General features: G+C 43.3%; 1 protein-coding gene across 1 annotated transcript in view; it reads left to right on the top strand.

The window, feature by feature from the left end:
• Positions 1–16412: 16412 nt before the first annotated feature.
• LHFPL2 (lipoma HMGIC fusion partner-like 2) overlaps positions 16413–19661 on the top strand; it is a 71982-nt gene continuing 68733 nt past the window's right edge. Inside the window, exon 1 of the mRNA XM_015419523.1 lies at positions 16413–16472. The gene's annotated coding sequence lies outside the window, so the exon portion shown is untranslated. The remainder of the gene's footprint in view (positions 16473–19661) is intronic.

The following is a 19661-nucleotide window of genomic DNA, read 5'->3' as shown; positions in this document are numbered from 1 at the left end:
GTGGATACAGACATAAGTTAAAGCCTGGTGGGAGGTGATTGGCTGCTTCGAGACTAGTTTAAAGTAAATATCTGCCCTTTTCCTTTGGCCTTCTCAGTGTCTTTTAAAAAGCAAAATAAAATAGCTTTCGGTTGATTTGAATCTTTCTGGGAAAACACTGCTTATGTTGAAATTGTGAAGATTGGGTGGGGAGTAATTTTTTGCATATAAAAATGCTATTTAACTTTTAATTACATTTTGGATATTTGTGCAAAGATAAGGTCACAGCAGGCATATCCATGATTTGTTGTTTCACCTTTACAGCATTACAGATTTTGTTTAAATTCTCCCAGCTAACTGTTCACATGCAGCACATAGGACCGAATGGACTCCTGAGCTTTTCTGTTATTTATAAAATTATTTTAAACCTTTTTTTGGTATTAGATCATTGCGAGTGGCACAGTGTTTGAATCCTACTTGGAGCAAGGAGACCTGGATTTTAGTTTCTGCTTGCCATGAAGCTGAGTGATGCTGGGCAAGCCATGCTTTCTCTGACCAACCCGCTCTTAGCCCCTGAAATATGCAGTCCTGAACACTTTGAAAGAGCAGAATATATGCATGCAATAAATATCCATATGCTTCATTGAAGTATGGGCTCATGATGACTGTTTTGAAAGTGGCAGTTGTGAGGCTACTCTTGAAGATAAAGAGCATAATAATCCAATGATGAATATCCTCTTTGAGAGCAAAGTACTCAAACAAGGGGGGGGCTATAGGTCTCCAGAGTTCCAGTCTGGTGTAGTGGATAAGTGTGCAGACTCTAATCTGGGAGAACCGGGTTCGATTCCCCACTCCTCCACTTGCAGCTGCTGGATGACCTTGGGCAAGCCATAGTTCTGTCAGAGTTGTTCTTGAAAGAACACTTTCTGTCAGAGCTCTGTCAGCCCCACCTACCTCACAGGGTGTCTGTTTTGGGTAGGGGAAGGGAAAGGCCCTTCTGAGACTCCGCTCTGAGACTCTGAGTGAAGGATAGGGTATAAATCCAATCTTCTGTCCTCTCCTCTTTTCTTGGGTTAGGCAAATTGTATGAACATTTTGGTCTAGTTTCTGGTTTACTAAAAGTTTCTCATAAGGAGAAATCCTTAAATCCTTACAAGAAAAGAGCTGCATAAGGAACTATCGATGGGCAGCCCCTTTCTTAAGGATGTTGAACTTTTATTTGTTATTTATGTATATATTCAATTCATGACTCGCCTGTTCCCTACAATGTAAGGCTCTAAGCAATGTACAACCGTTAAAAGCAAAATGAAAAGCAAAAACTGAAAATCAGCTACATTATCTCAGATGGCGTCAAACTCTCCTTTGTTACCCTACTCTGGACTTTATGAGCAGAGCCCAATAAATAAATGTATAATACTTCATCAGCGTTCAGGGATAAGACCTGTTCACTTACAAAATACTTGTTGCTTTACTTGGATTTACTTAATTTCATATGTATAAAAATGGGGGCAGGCTGTGAATGTCTTTTTTTTTTAAAGCAAAAATCTGTAAATTAATAGGTTCTATCCAGATAATTGAGAACAGAGCTCTGCTCATGGAATGGGTCTTTTCCTGTCTCATTCTTCCTTCAGCAGTCCCTTTTGTCCCCCTTCCAACCATGACTCCTAAACTCAGAAGATGGCTTAGAATTATGTGTAGTGTACCGCTGATTGAAATAGGAAGAAGGAATCAGAAATGCTCTTGGGCTTTTCCCACACAGGTTATTTGACTTGAGTCTGATGCTGTTGGGAAGCAGTCCCCCCCCCCTGCTTTTCCACAGCATCTAGGTGTATTTGTGTACCTCCCAGGGGTTCCTTTGCTTTTCTCTTATCTTTCCCAAACATGCTTTGCTGCAAAGCTTTGGGAAAGATAGCAGAAAAACCTGGATGGCTGCAATGTAGGTGGGAAAATTTGGATTTTCCTGGTCCTGCCCACACTGCAGCTATATTCTCCACCCATCCCTGCAGCGACCAGTTCCTTTCCCCGCCCCGGGGGAGCTTTTTTGTTTCTTTAATCTGTGATTGAATATTGGGGGTTTCAACAAGTGTTATTTCCATCAATTATGTGCCTGTACTGTGTTTGTTTTATTTTTCTGTACATATTTTACTGCAAGATCATCCAGATTGCCACCGACAAAGTCGTGATGCTCTATTACATCAACAAACAGGAAGGCATGGGTTCCAAGAAGTTATGCAAACATGTGATTGCTTTATGGCAGTGGTGCATAACTCAGCACAAATTGCTTGTGGTAGTTCATATGGAGCCACACTGCCTCCAGTGAGATTGAATGGAGTATCAGCTTGATTTACCTGATTCAGATTTTCGAGACTTGGATATCCAGACATCAATGCATTCGCCACCAAGGAGAATGCCAAATGCCAGATCTACTTCAGCAGAGGATGCCCTTGAACTGGATCACTTGGGGATGCCTTTCTGCCTTTCTATTCCTGCCATACCCCCTGATTTTGTGGTTCATTCAGAAGATCATGAATGACAGGACATCTTGCATTCTGATCACTCCCTGGTGGCCCAAGCAACCCTAGTTTCCACATCTTCATCTATCACAGAGCACATAAATGCATCTGCCATCGGGTCTGGACCTGTTATCACAACAGCTGGGCCAAGTTCTCCATCATGAGCCAGATTTCTTCAGGCTCACGGCATAGAAGATTAAACTTTTCATCTGACATTCGGAAAGTGCTGCTAAACACCAGGAAACCTTCCACTCAACAAATCTATTGGGCGAAGTGGAAACAGTTCAAGTCTTACGCAACCTTCAGACACATCAATCCTATTAAGGCACCTCTGCCTGACGTGTTTTCTTATTTGGTATCCCTGCAGAAATTGGGTCTTAGTTTTTCCTCCATCAAGGTACATCTTGCTACAATATCTGCATACCACAACCTTGTGGAGGGCAGCACTCTGTTTCCCCACCATATGACCAAGACCAATGACCAAAAGGACGGTCAGTTTTATTGTACCAGAATGGAGCCTCTCCTTGGTGGTGGTGAAGCTTATGGGTAAGCCCTTTGAACTGCTGACTACCACTGATCTCCGTCTGCTGACTTGGAAAGCAGTGTTCTTGGTGGCTATTACTTCAGAGAGAAGAATAAGAAGAGTTCGATTTATACTCTACCCTTCTCACAATCTCCTTTCCTTTCCCTCCCCACAACAGACACTGTGAGATAGGTGGGGCTGAGAGGGCTCTGAGAGAATTGAGAGAACAGCTCTGAGAGAACTGTGACTGATCCAAGGTCACCCAGCTGGATGCATCTGGAGGAGTGGGGAATCAAACCCGATTCTCCAGATTAAAGTGACTTCTGTGCCTTCCAAATTGACCCACCTTATACTATATTCCATAGGGACAAGGTCCCAGACCCTCCTTTTCTCCCTAAGGTGGGTTCCTTCTTTCATTTATCCTAGCCAATGGTGCTACCTACTTTCTTCCAGGACCCTGCAGATGATGGCCAGTGACTGCTACACCCCCTGATGTCCAGAGGGCCTCATCTTTTTACCTCGTGAGAACCAGCTCTTTCCGCAAAGACCTGAATCTTTTTGTGACTTACAGCGAACCCAACAAAGGTCAAAAAGACTGGCTAAATGGGTCACTTCCATTATTGCACTCTGTTACAAGTTGGCTAAACAACCTTTGCCCGCCTGCATTAGAACCCACTCCACCAGGGTGGTCTTGACCTCTATGGCCTTTCTGGCAGTTGTCCCCCTTGACGACATCTGTGCAGCTGCCACATGGTCTTCCTGGTCGACCTTTATGTTGCACTACATGCTGGATGTCAGGCCTTGGAGCGATGCCTCCTGAATTCAGTTTTCAACTGACAGCTCTCCTCTTGGTGCCTCTCTGGTAGGCCTGTAACAGGTAAAGGATTTTTAGGCATATTTTCTTCTTGTAGGTCAGCACCCTCCATCCTGTTCTGTGTCCAGCTCAACAATCAACCAAGTGTGGGAGTGTACAGAGACCACAAAGAAGATAAACAAATTGCTCACTTGTAATCGATTATTTTCAAGTGATCATCTTGGCAGTACCATGCACCCGCCCAGCCTTCCCCACTGCTGGCATCTTGATAACTTACCTTGAGTTGATGGGACTTACCGGTAGCGGTCCAAAGGAACTCTGAGGGAGGTGCTCTTCTCCTCAGCTCCAAGCATGCACAGTCAATGCCTGCTCCCCAGAATGGAGGTGAAAGCCCCCAAACTGTCTGGCAGATTTTCCCCGCCAAAACTTCAGTTCCCCTCAGTGTCTGAATTGCCTAACAGTAGCGTATATATCTTCTCTTTTCCATTTTATATAAACTTGAAAATGTTCCACCCTTTGTTTAGATATTTGTTTAGGCTTTATACCCAGTACAGGAACTTGAGTGAAAGACAGGAGCTTCCTTGTTCTATAAACCCTTGTGAAATGGCACTTGAGGCAAATTAACTTTCAAAAACTGAATGAAGATTTAATTAAACAGGCAGGGAATATATGTATATTAGGAATAGTCAAGGCTTTGAGATTGCTGAGGTAAACACTTTCTAATACATATACAGAGATGAATTCTTTGAACTTTCAAGAGAGTGTATTTGTAGTTTTGTTTCAAGGTTTCCGAGTTCTTTCTTTGAGAAGTACTTTGTTCAGTATATTTCAGCACTAACACAGTTCTTAATAATGTTTCTTCTGGAGGACAGTGTTTGCTTACAGTTTCTAGATATCTTTCTTCAGAGTTCTAGGTTTTCCTTTAGGTATTACAACTTTTCACTAACTCCTGAGGTATCTAAGCTTCGCCCCCTTATCACAGACCAATGTTCTCTTCCCAGGCCCTTTCACTGGCAGGAAGTTATTCTCCTTGTCCCTAAGAAGCAATAACTCCTTTTACTATTTGGTTTGTCTGGGAGTTCACTCTGACTACCCAGACCTTCTGCCATATCCTTCTCCAGTATTTTTTTGTCTGTATAAGACTGTTCTATAGCTTTACTGACTGAGAATCTAAGTTCTCTCTCAGAGCAATTTTAATATATTTAAGATAGTGGGGTTTCTCTTCTTCTCTCTGTAGAAGTACTTTTCTAACTATTGCCTGTCATAAAACACTGACTCCCAAATGTCTCTTCCCTCAGAAGCCAAGCCCTCTGACTACTGATCCAGATGTTAGTTTTCAGACAAAGACCAAAGACCTAACAGCAAAAGACCTCTTTCCCCTCCTGATCAGGTGGTTGGTGTAGTGCCAGTTTGTAGCCAGTTTGGTGTAATGGTTAAGAGCGTGGACACTAATCTGGGAGAACCGGGTTTGATTCCCCACTCCTCCACATGCAGCTGCTGGTGTGACCTTGGGTCAGTCACAAGTTTTCTCAGAGCTGTTCTCTCAAGGACAATCCTCAAAAGAGCTCTCCCAGCCCCACCTACCTCACAGAGTGTCTATTGTGGGGAGGGGAAAGAGAAAGGAGATTGTAAACTGCTCTGAGACTCCTTCGGGTAGTGAAGGGCGGGGTATAAATCCAATCTCTTCTTCTTTTATGTCCTCTCTCACCTGATGTTGACCAAGCAGAGAGTGAGTAGAGCAGCCAATCACATAAGCTCTTCTCTCCAGGGAAGATTAACTCATGAACACCATGATTCCCTGACACAAGTAGCATTTTAAAAAGCCTGCTTTTCTGTGTACTCTGTCACACTCGTCAAACCATCTGAAGCTAGCTCTAGAACTTTCCGGGTTGAGGTCATGGACAGGTGTCCAACCAAGGCCCCTGCCACACGGCAGGGAAAAAACGGGGCGAAGCCGCGCCAAAAAAGAATCGCTGCGGCGGGATCCCATGGATCCCGTTAGCCACGCGTCGTTGCTCCCCGGCATGATCAGATGCTGGGGAGGAAGATACAAGTGGGAGGGGGAGGCTGCCGAACTGCGCATGCTCACATGCTCGATCCCACGCATGCTCGATCCCACGCCCAGGATGATGCGGCCCAAACGGATGAACCACCGAAGGTAGGTGGTTCATTTTTGCAGCGCATCATCGGGAGAAGGGCCGGATCGGAGACGGGAGCGCAACGCCAGGCAGATGTTGGCGTCGGATTGCTCCCGTTTGCCGCGCTTCCAATCCGGCCCACTCCCGGCCCAAAATGGCTCGTATGAACAGGGCCCAAGTGTGGTACTGCACAGATGACCACTTGAAGATCATCAGTTACAGGTAAGCAACCTGTTTATCCAATTCAATGTATGCATAATTTAGAGCAGGCTTTCATAGCTTGTGACCATCCAGCCCTGTACCATCCAATTCATTGTATGCATTATTTAGAGCAGGCTTTCATAGCCTGTGACCATCCAGCTTTCAAATGCTTGATAATCAGCTGTTTTTGGCAGTTCCAGGCAGGCCAGAAACTAAATTGAGACCTCTATGGTTCATGGACTACATTCAGCTTGATGAACCACTAACTGCACAACCTGTTCTAAGTGAAGTAAGTATTATGACCATCATTTAGGCTAACTAATACATTTAGGGACCATTTGTGGCTCAGAAAGACCTTCTGAGTTTCACACGAAACACACAAAAGATATTATATCTAACTGTGTTTAGGACTAGTTAGTTGAAAGTAATCCAAAAGCTCTATTTTTCATTTACTTCCTACAAGCAACACAGAAAGAAGGACAAGATTTCAAAGAACTAAAAAATAGTTTTATCATTTGTTTTAAAGAGCTTTTAGGGTCAGGTAAACATTCCCTTTTGAGTGTCATTGAAACATTCCAGGAGGCCAAGGGTAACTTCCTACATGAGGTGTGTGTGTATAGGGGGTGGGGGTCTTTTGGAATTTCCTTTTTTAAAAGAAAAACCTGATCTTCTCATAGAAAAAGTCATATTTTAGTACAGTGTGTTGGGCCTTGGACAGTAATAACCTTTTTGTAGTAGAGCTGAAATATATAATTGCTTACAATAGGGCTGCATTTAATTTTTGATATGGAAGTGTAATCTATGAACAAGACAGTTGAGTCCTCAGAGTTAAAACGGCAAACCCAGATGATCAGCCTCTGTTTGGTTTTGTGAATCTTGACTGAGAAAGTGCTGTTTCCAGATGGATCATAGTTCAGGGTACATGCTTTTTTTGTGAAGACTTGAGCTTGTTTTGAAATCCTTAGCTTTCCTTATTTAAGCCACAATATTCTATTTCCACTTGGCAGAGATTGTTACCTAGGAAGATTTACAACCTCCCAGTAAATGTTGTTTTTTATGATAATTTTCTAATAGAATATGACATGAAAAACAGGCTAATTTTTCTTCTCTAATGTGGCATATTTACATTCACATTATGAGCATATATGATGACTAGCTCTTTTTAATATAAACTGTCAGACTTTCTGGAACAGCAGGCTAGGCAGCAGAAGAATAAAACCGAGAACAGAAGTGCATGTCCTTGTCTGGAGTTCTTCATGCAGCATATTAGTCATTCATACAAGATTGCCTTAACTGCCCAAACAAATCCATTTCAGAGAATAAGATTTAGCTTGGCAGAATGTCCTGCCACAGCTTTTTAATAAGAATATTTATCTTTACCACCTTTCTAAAGCTGATGACAAAGAGCCAATGAAATCATATAGGTTTTGTTTATTTTATTACAAGAACAGAGTGTATTTTTTGTGTGAAAATACTGAACAGTGTCTAGCAGTACTTAAACACTCTAGCCTCTTGAGTGATCCTGGAATGACAAAAAAAAAGTTTTTAGAGCAAAGAAAAGATTCTTTGTAGTAAACGCTAAACCACAGTTAATGTTTCTTAGTGGGTTTTTTTTTATTCCCAGTTTCCCTGGGGTTGGGTATTTCTCCATCTACCAAACGCGACTGTAATTTTTGTTAAGTCGGCTACTTAACAAACGAGTCAGAGAGTGATTCAGCAAAAGATCAGCTTTATTCAGCAACTCGTAACTCAACTCCAAACAGATCAACATGAATAGCCAGAACAGCTTTAGCATTGAAGCTGTTCTTCTTTTAAACTCTCCCGGCTAATATAGCCACGCCCTATTTTACAATAACAACCTATGAGGTTGCAGGGATAAGGTCCAATCACAATTGTTCCCTCTCAGGGAACTGGATGTTGGTGATTGGTCGGCTCTTCCTGGGCTACCAATTGTAGTTTAGGGATTTGGATCCTAGCCCAGGACGAAGCTTCAGGGAGTTCACATACATACATTTGACAGATTGAATACACCACAATTTTAACTCATTCAAAACAGTGGCAAAATCGTCTCCCCTTTCTCTTGACGGCATCAGAGAAACAACATTTGACTAGAACACCATTTTTCTATAAGGCTGGCTGGGTGAATGATGGAACAAACTCTCATCCCGTTAAGACTGGGAGAAGGTTTCTAGAGGCAGAAGAGCCAAAACGGTAAAAACATAATACTTTGTTAAATCTAGCCATAACAACATGAAAATGAAATGGATATAGAAACTATTCCTTTAAAAGAAAAAGAGAGACTAAAAATGTTGCATATGCAAATTAAAACACTGCTATTGTATGTGGAATGTAATTTACAGTGCAAATCCTGAACAGAGTTACATGCTTCAAAGCTCATTGATTTCAAGATGGGGTTTTTTTAGCATTGGATTGTGAAAGTTGTTGCATTGGTGTAGTTAAAAGTCTAGAAGCTTCTGTGTCCTAGAAGATGTGAAAAGGTATTCAGTCACTCTTGGCCTTTCCAAAAGTGTGTGTGTGTTTGTGTCAGAGTGTGAGTGTGTGAAAACCTTGAAGACTACAGGGATAACAGAACCATCACTGGATTTACGTAGAAGAATTTCCATGATGAAATGGTGATGGTCTGTGAAGAGTGGAGGCACATGCAGTTGTTGTTCAAGAATCCTGGGGCTGCCGCTTGAACCTGGACTGCATGGAAAACTGGGGCACAGTGCACTATGACATTGCTCTGTTTATACTGCACAGCATAAGTAGGCAGAACTTTAGCTGTGACCATCAGAGTATTTTTCTGCCTGTAGCTCTAATGTACTTTCCTGTGAACTTCATGCTTTATATATGTGTAACAATACCACATATAGGAAGCATATGTTTTCAGTGTATGTTCAGCTGATGGCTAAATAGCTTTTATATTCTCTTCTGTTGTAGTTGAGCTCTCCAAAGGTTACAGAAAGTTCAGTGCCCTTTCCTTGCTTGTTAAGTTCTGCATCAGTTGACTTGCCATACCTCACAGTAGTTAAGATGAATATGTTTAGTCTGAGGTCCATAGGTAACATTTTGAGACAGATGTTTCCTGTAAACATAGAAGCTGAATATTTCTTTTGATCCTCACTGTGCCGCATGAGGCACATGTTGTGAAATGATTTACCCGTGCAAATGGATACTTTTAATGTCTTTTCTTTTTGCATGTTATATGACTGTTTCTTTGCAGTATCTATTGCATCATGATGGCTTAGGTTTTATCATAGGAGTTGTACTATATTTTATAAGTGCTAGGAAGCAAAACAAACATCACTGTGAAATGAAAGAAAGCCTTTGGTAAGAAGAGGAACCTTGTTTTTGTAATGGTTTTTGAATATGAAAAAAGTGATCACTTGATGCCTCAGCTATGTTGTATATTCAAAAAAATTTGAGGTAAAGGGTTAAATCTGGCAGCCTGAACTGAGAGCTAATATGCCTATTGATGTTAAAATAACAGATACACACAGTTAATTTTGATAGGTCTCTCCTATACCAAATACACCAACAGGGACATACAGCCCTTGGGCTTACACAAGTGTGTTATACCAGCCAAGGAGATGGGGATGATCAGTGATCATCTAATCTAATCCTGCAAAACAGTGGTCTACCCCACTGAGTACCCCATTTTTATTACAGTGTTTTAGACTGATCCCTACCCCAGCCTTTTCCTCTTCCTTTACTGGCGTATACCACATATTTGTTCAAAGCATGTACAACAAACTGTGCATGCCCTCGTGAAGATTTTGTCTTCTCGTGGGCACAATAACACCCCCATTTGCTACTGTCCATGTTGTTGTTCAATTGCACAGTCAAGTCCAACTCTTCATAACCCCATGGACCACATCACGCCAGGCCCTCCTGTCTTCCGCCGCTACTCTCCTACTGTCCGTTATATTTTACTGTTTTATTTTATACTAGGATTGTCCTGCTTGTATGGCCCACAAGGTCAGGTCTTCACCCCTTCACTGGCAGCAGAGCCATAACTAGCTAATTTTGCACCAGAGGCAAGAATATAAAATTGCGCCCCCCTAAACTTTCATAGTAGTTATTTTAATAAAATTTCTATCAAGAGGTTCAGGAAATGTTATAGTGCATATTTTATGTTGACTTTTCTTTGTGTGCATGCTCCACACAAAGACTTGGGGGGGGGGAAACCCTGTTCACGACGGGACATGGGTGGGCGCTGGATTCCACGGGATTCCACCGGAAACGCGATCAGGCGCCTGCCCTTGCGCTGCGGTTTCGAAGGTACTAGATTTTTACCCCGCATCTTCGGCGGGAAGCCTCTGGTTCGGCACGGGAGCTCTACGCTTCCCAGATGTGGTGGTGTGATCGCGCCCGGAAAATCCGCCTATCTTCCGTCTCTGTAGCGTGGCTAATGTTCTGTGTGACCGCAGCCACAGTTAACTTTCCATAGAACTCAAACTGCTGTAACACATTGTGTGTTCTTTGTTAGTTGTTTATATTAAAACAAAAATTTAAAATAAAAAAAAAGATTCAGGAAAAATATATTGCCCCAATTATAGCACCCTATCTGGGTAGAACAAATGAATTTTTTCTGCTCTTCTAGCAGATTGTTGTAAAGAAATTATTGCCAAGGTGGCAAGATTTTGTGCTCGGGCTATTCTAATTAGGCAGAGAAAAAGCTCCAACTTAACCTAATTTAACTCTAAAACATTTTCTAAATCTTAAAAATCTGTTTTCTTAATATTTGCCCGCTTTAACTGTGTATTTCTGGACGTAACCAATGTATATTTGTTTTAATTTGTTTAATTCTGATCTTGGATCGTTAAGTAAATGAACTGAATAAAAAGGTAAAAACCTAAATAATAAACAAGAATAACAACATGTATATTTTAGTCATGAGATCAGCATATACAATCAACTGGCATGAGTGAGTATTTAACTTGCTATTTTAAAAAATACAAAATCAAACTACATCACGTATGACCATTTTTACAATTGTACTTTTTTTTGCTTTCAGTGACAGTTAACATGTTTTTATTTTTAAAGTCTACTTACCGCCAGATAAACAAGAACATTAACACAAGTCACCGAGCACTGATAATGGAGGAAAATGGAGATGTAGATGGGCTTGGTCCAGTCTGTGTCCCATCCCAAAGATAGTAGGTAGTGGGGCTAGGATGGATAACCCCTCGCCGACATTGGTGTTGTGTAACACCAGGTCCATAAATGACAAGACTACGATCCTTCACAGCTTTGTGTCAGAGCAGGACATGGACCTGGTGTGCGTGACTGAGACTTGGGTGCGAGATGACTCTCTTCCAGTTGGCTCCTCCCAGGTACTCGATCCTTCACCAATCCCAGACTAAGGGGCAGGGGGGAGGAGTGGCTTTGTTCATTCGGGAGAGTTACACCTTCAGAGCGCTCCTGCCACTGAAATTCACGGGCACAGAGTGTGCCAGCTTTGTCTGGGAAGCCTGGGAGAGTTTGGCTATCTGGCTGGTGTACTGACTGCCCAACGCACTGGTAAGTAGCCTGCCATCCCTGCTGGAGGCTGTATCAGGCTGGGTGCTTGAGCACCCTCGACTGATAGTCTTGGGTGACTTCAACGTCCATGCCGATTATGCGACCTTTATGTAGGCGATGGACCTGGTGTCATCCGTGGTGGCGCTGGGACTCTCCCAATATGTTACGGCCCCCCACTCACCGAGCAGGGCACACGCTCGATTTGATCTTCGCGGCGGGGTTACGGTGGACCGGATCACGACTACGGCCATACCATGGTTGGACCACCATGCCTGAAGGTTCATATGAACATGCCACTCCAACCCTGTTTGGGCGGTGAGCATATTTTAGCTTGCCCACGGAGCCAAATGGATCCTATGCAATTCCAGATGGCCCTGCGGGATCCAATACCCCCTGGCGGCTCATTGGATGAGCTTGTTGAGGACTGGCAAAACTGACTCTTGGTGGCCATTGACGAGATCGCTCCCCGGCATCCTCTGCGCCCCCAACTAAGACTCGCTCCATGGTATATACAGGAGTTGAGGACGATGAAGCGAGAGCTTAGACGACTACAGAGACAGTGGCGTCGCACTCAGGATGAAGCGGCAAGAGCATCCTATAGGACGTTTATGAGATCCTATGAGATGGCAGTCAAGGCTGTGAAAAAAATTTTTTATACAGCTACGATTGCATCTGCAAGCTCTCGCCCAGCCCAGTTATTTAGAACAATTTGGTCTCTGACTACTCTGCCGCAGGGCAGACCAAACGATAAGGAATTGGATATTGGCTGTGAGGCTTTTGTAAGCTATTTCGCAGATAAAATCTTGTTGCTCTGCCATGACCTCCCTGCCACAGTTGAGACAGTAACGGAACTTGAGGCTCCATGCGCGTCTTCTGGTCAAGTTCTGGATTATTTCGATCCACTCAGTCTAGAGGAGGTTGACAAATTGCTCTCATTGGTTTGCCCAACCACCTGCAATCTGGACCCGTGCCCTTCGTGGCTGATTAAAGATGGCCGTGATGGGTTACGAGGAGCACTAAGGGGGATCATCAACACATCCCTTATGGAGGGACTGTTCCCTAGTGCCCGGAAGGAGGCAATAGTACGCCCCCTGTTTAAAAAGGCATCGCTTGATCCGGCTGAATTAGCCAACTATCGGCCAGTATCCAACTTGCCCTACTTGGGTAAATTAATTGTGAAGACGGTGGTGAATCGGTTGCAGGGCTTTTTGGATGACGCCTCCATATTAGATCCTTTCCAGTTCGGCTTATGACCAGGCCATGGGACAGAGATGGTCCTGGTCACCCTCACAGATGATCTCCGGAGGCATCTGGATTGAGGCGGTACAGCGGTGTTGATGCTGTTAGACCTGTCGGCAGCGTTCAACACGGTCGACCATCAACTTATGGTCCACCACCTCACCGATACTGGGATTCAGGGGTTGGCCTTGCAGTGGCTCTCCTCATTTCTTCAGGATCGGGGACAGAGGGTGGCAGTTGGGTAGCAACTATCCGGAAGGCACCCACTAGTGTGCGGAGTTCCCCAAGGTGCAGTGCTCTCCCCAATGCTGTTCAACATCTATATTCGCCCCCTTGCCCAGATTGCCCGGAGACATGGGCTGGGCTGTCATCAATATGCTGATAAAACCCAGCTCTATCTGTTGTTGGACGGCCAGTCAGACTCTAGACTGGGAGATCTGGACCAGGTGTTGAAAGCCGTGGCTGGTTGGCTTAGACAGAGCTGACTGAAATTGAATCCAACGAAGACGGAGGTCCTGTGCCTGAGTCGGAGTGGTCCAAGGTCAGGGATCCCCCTCCTGACCTTCAATGGGGCGCCATTGGTGCCAGCGCCGGAGGTTAGGAGCTTGGGAGTACTCCTGGATACCTCCGTAACGATGGAGGCCCAGGTAGCAGCCACTGCAAAGTCAGCCTTTTATCATCTATGGCTGATTAAGCAGTTGGTTCCCTTCCTTGAACGCAATGACCTAGCAACGGTGACCCACGCATTGGTCACCTCACGATTGGATTGCTGTAATGCTCTCTACATGGGGCTGCCCTTGTCCCAAATCCGGAAGCTGCAGCTGGTGCAGAATGCAGTGGCGAGGCTGTTGTTGTGTCTTCCTATGCGGGAACATATCCAGCCTGCCCTAAAAACTCTGCACTTGCTGTCTATAGCATACCGGATACGGTTCAAGGTGCTGGTTCTTACCTTTAAAGCCCTATATGGCCAAGGACCTACTTATCTAAGGGACCGCCTTTCCCCACATGTACCTCAGCGAGCACTAAGATCGGGCTCCCAAAATCGCCTCGTTCTTCTGGGGCATAAAGAGGCCAGGTTGGTTACAACGAGGGCCAGGGCCTTCTCTGTGGCGACCCCTTACTGGTGGAATGAGCTCCCAGAGGACATCAGGGCCTCCAGGACCTTTTACAGTTCCGCAGGGCCTGTAAAACAGATCTCTTCCGCCAGGCTTTAAAGTAGGGTGCTGCCTTGATCGTATGGCCCTGGCTCTGGCCGGATTACCAACTGTGCCAACAACTGTACCATTATTGGTACCGACAGTACCAACAGCACCACCAACCAGGGTTCTATAGTTGGGCGTGAGCTTGTGGACACCAGCTGACAGTCGATATCGGAAGATTTGACATCTTTTAATATAAGTTATGTTTATGCAGTATGATTTTATATTGATTGTTTTAATGGAATTTTAATGTATATTTATGTATGTTGTTAGCTGCCCTGAGCCTGCCGAATGGCGGGGAGGGCGGGATATAAATGTAGATATAAATAAATAAATAACTTGGATGGGCTTAACCATATCTATTTCAAAACTTCTCTGATGACACAAGGCAACCAATCACTAGGCTCAAAAAGAGCAGAGAAAGTGGGGGAGCAGGCGGCATGGAACCATGCGCATACACAATACCATATGCAGTCTGAAATTTGCACTGCTTGGTTGCAGTGGCGGCTGGGGCCCAGTGGGGCTGGTAGGGAAGACAGCAGCAAATGGTGGGCTGAGCCTGAGGAAACTCTTGATTTTGTCCCCATCCTTGTCCCTTGCACACTATGAACAGTCAAGCACAGCAATCAGTTTCTTAAACAGATAACATCTAAATGAACTTAAGAGTCTCTTACCTTAGGTCAATAAGCTTGTGTCAAGTCATACTTGATTTTCTTAAGGAGAAAATGGCATGGTGTCCCCCACCCCTTCCAACCACCTCTAGTCACAACCAACCCTTCAGACACTTGGTAATACTACCCACTTAGGTTTCTCTCTCTGTTTTATTTATTTATTTGATTTTTAGATTGCCCTCCGCTATGCAAGTGCTCAGGGTGGTGTACATCATATCAATAAATACATTTATGAATCATCTATAAATCAAAATTAAGGAAGAGTCTTTTTGCCTGCTAGATGGGTTGTGAACTTGTAAAGAGGCTTTGGACTCCATGTAATACAAAATAGACTTTTGATTGGTACATGGTCATTGTAGCTATCTTGACTTATTATACCCTTTGATGAAGGGTTTTCTTTGAAACAGTCTGAATAACACGTACGATAGCATCAGGGTATACTGGACACTATTTTTTTATGGACTATTACTGCCCCTAGGAAGGCTTGTGCTTGCGGACTATTTAGGTGATTTGTGTGAGACTATGATGTACATTTTCTTGAAGTGTTGTATGTATTTATATATTCAGTATATTTGATATATTTCTCTGAGCATTATTACTTGTCTTTGGGGGGGAAATGTTGGGGAGAGTTTTACTTTTTCATTTGTAGATTTATATTTCCCTTTCCTGGTTAGTTTTGTGCCCTAATTCACCAGCTGCCCCTGCTTGGTTGATTCAATTTGAATTTATAGAAACATGCCCTTTTTCTAATGGTATGGTGGCTTGAGGTAGTAGATGCATATTTTATGTATTTTTTCTGTGCTCCTCAGCTTTGTGCACCTGAGGAATGTGCCTCGCTTGCTGTTGTTTGAATGCCAGATAAAGGCTGGCTGAACAGCATCCCTCTCTCAGAAACTGGAGAGAAAACAATTCAATTGCAGCAGCTGAGCTGTTTCCCAGCAACCAATCACCACTGTTTTCTGACTAGCAGTCCTTCGTAATCTGGAAAATAGATTACTGTGGGCAGCAGCAGCTGAGCTGTTTCCCAGCAACCAATCACCACTGTTTTCTGACTAGCAGTCCTTCGTAATCTGGAAAATAGATTACTGTGGGCAGCAGCAGCTGTATGGGAGTCCCACCCTTCAAAAGAGGGGGAAATGGATTCTGTCCACTTCCTTTGAGTTGGAGAGTCCCTGCTCCCATTCTTAGAAATCTGTCTGTTTTCACATGACTGAATGGCATAAGAAATGTTCATGCCCAGTCCTAACAAAGGACTTGTGGACCATCAAGGCCACCAGACCCTAGTTGGAGAAATACTTCCGTAGGCTTTTTGGAAAATCTTACAAAGTTCAAGCACTTCAAAGGGAAGAGCCGAGGCTTAATTTTGAGTTACATGCATGCTGTGAAAGGTTAATATTCCGCACATGCTGTGAAAGATTCTTTTTCATTGATGGTAAACATGGTGTGCTAATAAAATAAACATCACATATTCATGATGTGCTAATAATGTTTACAATTTTATAGCCTGGACTGTAACATTTGACTATTCCAGTTATAACAAATTGTGAGGTTCTTTTGATTACTATACGTGTTTCTTACATTGCACTTAAATTATTTCTCCAGGTGTATCCTGAGTTCTTCAAGAGGTGACCAGATTTGCTCAGAGAACAATATCCTGATTTACATATAGGTGAGTAAAAATGTAGGCTGTTTTTTAACATGCTGTATAACTCTGAGCTTAATTTATGAGGGATTAGTTCCTTTCTTTAGTGCTGAGGAGCTGTGCTAAAACATCAGAATATTAGTTTATGACATGAATGCTGTTAGACAAAAAACTGTGTTAGGAAATCTGAGAGTACAAGTGGGGAACCTGGAAGGACTTGGGTGGGGTTCACTTCATTTCTACCAGTACCCTCCACAATATTTCCTCTTTCTCTTCTCCTGGCATCCTACATATCTTCTCCCCTTTCCTTGCTTTCTTCTCTCCTTCCCACTCACCAACCAGTTTCTTTTATCTGCCCCCTCCCCAGCCTTGAGCTTTATTTATTATTTATTTACTTCATTTATATTCCGCCTTTCTTCCCAATGGGGAACCAAAGAAGCTTACATCATCTCTCCCCTCCATTTTATCCTGACAACAACCTTTTGAGGTAGATTAGACTGCGAGAAATTAACTAGTCCAAAATCATCTAGCAAGCTTTCATGACAGAATGAGAATTCGAACTTGAGTTTCCCAGATTATAGTCTGATCCTATCCCCCCCCCCCCCCCCAATTTAGAAAGATCAGACAACCTTACTTATAACTTTAATAAAAGTGTATGTTTTGGCAATATTTGTTTTTGAAAAATGAAGCAAGAAAAATTAACACTCCCTCTAAACATAATTCAACTGAAAGTAAGTTGCATTGATTTCATTCAGTATGCTTTCTATTGGTGTGTCAATCAGGTGTTTTTTTTAATTTTAACGAAGAACACAATAAAGGTTTCCATATATTACTTGCTGTGTCCTTTCTTTGTTATATCGTATGTTTTATTTTAATTTCCGTTGAGGAGTTTGCTAATTTCTTATGTTTATGCTTGCTGTTTGAATATTTAGGAAAACACACATCTCACACTGCAGGAACAAATTTTTGATATTTGGAAAGGACTGATCTGAGCACTGCACAACAGAGTTGATCTCATTATTGGACTTCAACCAATCTTTTATGGCTGTAATATTTCAAGCACCCTATTTCCAAGAGTATATTGCAGGATATGGTCATGTGAGATGAGATCAGCATCTTGCAACCAGCAGAAAATGACTGCTTAATTATCAACAATAAATCAGTGTAGCTGGGGGTGGGGGGGGGAGACAAAAACACTCTCAACATCATGTAACTAGAATCATGCAGATGGCTTGGGTGATGATTCAGTGGCAAATGCTGGCTGGTTATTTAATCCATTTGGGTGTGCACTGTTGATGCAGATGTCCATGAAAATTGTGTGAGATTTATATTAGGGCCAGAACATAATAAGTTTTGATTGTTGTACATCAGTGGTCTTCAGCATTTCTGCTGACAGGGAACCAGCCCTGAACTGATGCATCCTTTTGCATGTTGCAAATAATTTGAAGCATGAGAGAAAATTGTTTTGTGACGGAAATGTAGTGTTAATCATTTATGCTGTGCAGTTCATATATGTTTGACAAGGAAGGCTTGACCACGTCTCACTTTGAAATTTAAGGGTTTTTTTCCTTAAAGTCAAGTTAGGTAGAATAGGAATGCTGTATGTAGGATGAGTTCTATGGGGTATGCCGGTGTTCTCTGTATCGGTTCAATAATGTTGTAATCATGTCTAAAGTTATCATACTATTTTTAAAATACAATTGATTATCTATTGACTGGGAAATACAGGGCTTCACCTAGAACCTGAATCAAATGAATAAGCCTTAAATCTTTCCCTTAAAGACTGAGGGCTATGCCTTGCAAACAATGAATGTTTTAAGGGAGTACTCAGTCACCAAGCAAGACTGTGATGTAGAGGTTAATGTGCTTTAATTCTGTTGAAGAGATTTTAGTCTTCATGTGACTGTTAAGAAGAAGAGGAGTAGGAGAGCAGGTAGAGAAAGAAGTACTTTTCTCCCTTTCTCACAGTACAAGGACTCATGGGCACTCAATGAAATTGCTGAGCAGTCGGGTTAGAATGGATAAAAGGAAGTACTTCTTCACCCAAAGAGTGATTAACACATGGAATTCACTGCCACAGGAGGTGGTGGAGGCTACAAGCATGGACGGCTTTGAGAGGGAACTGGATAAACATATGGAGCAGAGGTCCATCAGTGGCTACTCACTGCTGCTGGATGACCTTGGGCAAGCCATAGTTCTAACAAGAGCTGTCCTTGAAATGGCAATTCTTGAAAGAGCTCTCTCAGCCCCACCTACCTCACAGGGTGTCTGTTGTGGGAAGGGGAAGGAGTTTGTAAGCAGCTCTGAGACTCTGAGTGAAAGGTGGGGTATAAATCCAATCTCCTCCTCCTCTTCCTCTTCTTCTTCATCTTTGTTTTCTTCTTGCTTGGTGGGGGCAGTGGGAGGGCTTCTAGTGTCCTGGCTCCACTGGTGGGACCTCCTGATAGCACCTGGTATTTTTGGTCATTGCATGACAGAGTGTTGGACTGGATGGGCCATTGGCCTGATCCAGCATTGGCTTTTCTTATGTTCTGAGGAGGAGGAGATTGGATTTATACCCCGCCCGTCACTCGGAGTCTCAGTGGCTTACACTCCCTCTCCCCACAACAGACACTTTTTAGCTTTGGAAAAAGTGCAGAAAAGGGCAACTCGAATGATAAAAGGGTTGGAACACTTTCCCTATGAGGAAAGGTTAAAGCGCTTAGGGCTCTTTAGCTTGGAGAAAAGACGACTGAGGGGTGACATGATCGAGGTTTATAAGATTATGCATGGGAAAGAGCAGGTAAAGAAAGAGGTACTTTTCTCCCTTTCTCACAATACAAGAACTCGTGGGCACTCCATGAAACTGCAGAGCGGTCGGGTTAGAACGGATAAAAGGAAGTACTTCTTCACCCAAAGAGTGATTAACACTTGGAATTCACTGCCACAGGAAGTGGTGGGTGCTACAAGCATGGACGGCTTCAAAAGGGAATTAGATAAGCATATGGAGCAGAGGTCCATCAGTGGCTATTAGCCACAAGGTATAGCTAGGGGCTCTGGGGCAAGTGATGCTCTGTCTTCTTAGTGCTTGGGGGGGGGGTCAACAGTGGGAGGGCTTCTAATGTCCTGGCCCCACTGGTGGACCTCCTGATGGCACTGGTATTTCTGGCCACTGTGTGACACAGAGTGTTGGACTGGATGGGCCTTTGGCCTGATCCAACATTGGCGTCTCTTATG

This window comes from Gekko japonicus, unplaced genomic scaffold, assembly GCF_001447785.1.
Source record: "Gekko japonicus isolate JY-2015 unplaced genomic scaffold, Gekko_japonicus_V1.1 scaffold206, whole genome shotgun sequence".
NCBI lineage: Eukaryota > Metazoa > Chordata > Lepidosauria > Squamata > Gekkonidae > Gekko > Gekko japonicus.
Note: the sequence above shows the minus strand (reverse complement) of the source record. Positions and strands in the feature narration are given on the sequence as shown.